Here is a 1,837-nt window from a genome sequence, read left to right as displayed (position 1 = left end):
GCAGGATAGAGCAGGGTTTAGGGCTGTTGTGCATAGGGTCGCTATGAGTCGGACACGACTCGACAGCACATAACAACAAACAACAACAAATCATCCCTAGTTATTGTCCAGCTCTCTGATGATTGCAAAGTGATTGCAAAGACCATGACATGTATCAGACACACCTTAGTCTCCAGATGGACATCATTGCTATTCAGTACTTTGAAGAGGTCTCTGACAGTAGACTTTTCCAAAGGAATTCGTCTTTTAATTTCCTGGCTGCTGGTGCCAAGTGTTGACTGTGGTGCCAAACAAACGAAAACTGTTTACAATCTCAATTTCTTCACCATCCATCATGATGCTGTCAATCAGTCCAGTAGGAAGAATCTTTGTTTTCTTGATATTGTGCTTCACGCCATATTGAAGGCTGTAGTCCTTGACCTTCTGCAGCAAGCACTTCAGGTCCTCCTCAGTTTCAGCAAGCAGGGTTGTGTCATCTGCATAACAGATTGTTGGTGAGTCTTCCTGCAATCCTGATGCCACATTTCTCCTCATAGAGCCCAGCCTCCTGGATAATCTGCCCTGCATATAGACTGAAAATGTACGGCGACTGGATACATCTCTGATACTCACTTTTCTTGATTGAGTCATGCAGTGTTCCCTTGCTCTGTTCAGGTAACTGCCTCCTGGCCCGAGTATAGGTTTCGCATAAGCACAATCAAGTGTTCTGGGATTCCCATTCTTCCCAGAGTCAGCCACAGTTTGTTGTGATCCACACAGTCAAACGCCTTTGCACAGTCAATGGAACACAGACATTCCTCTGGTACTCCCTGATTTCAGCCAAGATACATCTAACATTAGCTACAATATCCCTAGTACCACAACATCTCTAAACTCAGCCTGCATTTCTGTCAGTTCTCTGTTGATGTGCTATTTCAGTCATTTTGGATAATCTTCAGCAGAATCTTACTTGCATGTGATATTAATGATATTGTTTAATTATTTTCACACTCTGTCAGATCACCTTTCTTTGGAATGAGAACAAGTGAGAGAAGACTGGATGAGCTGTGGGAGGATATCAAGAATAGCCTCCAAGAAGAATGCAAAAGGTCATTACATGACAGTCCATGGGATATTCAATACTTATCACCATCACTATTATTGAAAAACATCAATTCTTCCATTTTCTTAATCATTGTCCAACATATAGATGCATAGGAACCAACTAAATAAAAATACTGTGGTTTGGATAAGGCACATCTCAGTCTTTAAACCAGGACTAAGCAAGGACTAGTATGTCCTTGTGCTTTAGAACTTTAAAGGAGTCCTTGACAGCAGATTTCCCCAATGCAACATGTCCTTTGATTTCTTTTTTGTTGTTTTGTTTTTTTACAAAAGGATTTAAAGAATCTTTAGTTTAAAGACTTGTTTGGTTGAGCTGAAATATCTTACAGTATTATATTAAAACAGAATGAAACATTTGTTTCGCTTTTTTAATTAATAATATTTTTTCATTGTTGAATATTTTCTTTCACCCATCCCTTCCCCCTCTCCAATCTATCCCTCAATGTACCCCTTTTTCCCGATTGTAGTCGCACATATAATGCATGATCATATATTTCAGACAGGTCTTCCCCTCATTTGGTTTTTTTCTTTTCTTTCTTTTTTGTTTTTTATATTGGGAAAAACATATTGGGGGTACAAGGAGGTGAGGGTTGGGGGCAGAAGGGTGAGGATGGGCCAGGATGCAGTTGCAGAGTTGCACAGTTTGGTCGGTGGGGGGAGCAGGTGAAGGAAATGATGAGGGTCCAGTGGGGACCACATTCTACAGAGGAATGACAAGCATTTTCCAATGGTA

The sequence above is a fragment of the Elephantulus edwardii genome, unplaced genomic scaffold, assembly GCF_000299155.1.
Source record: "Elephantulus edwardii isolate Elephantulus edwardi_28Jun2011 unplaced genomic scaffold, EleEdw1.0 scaffold00006, whole genome shotgun sequence".
Classification (NCBI taxonomy): domain Eukaryota; kingdom Metazoa; phylum Chordata; class Mammalia; order Macroscelidea; family Macroscelididae; genus Elephantulus; species Elephantulus edwardii.
The sequence above is the reverse complement of the archived record's forward strand: the minus strand, read 5'-3'. Positions refer to the sequence as shown.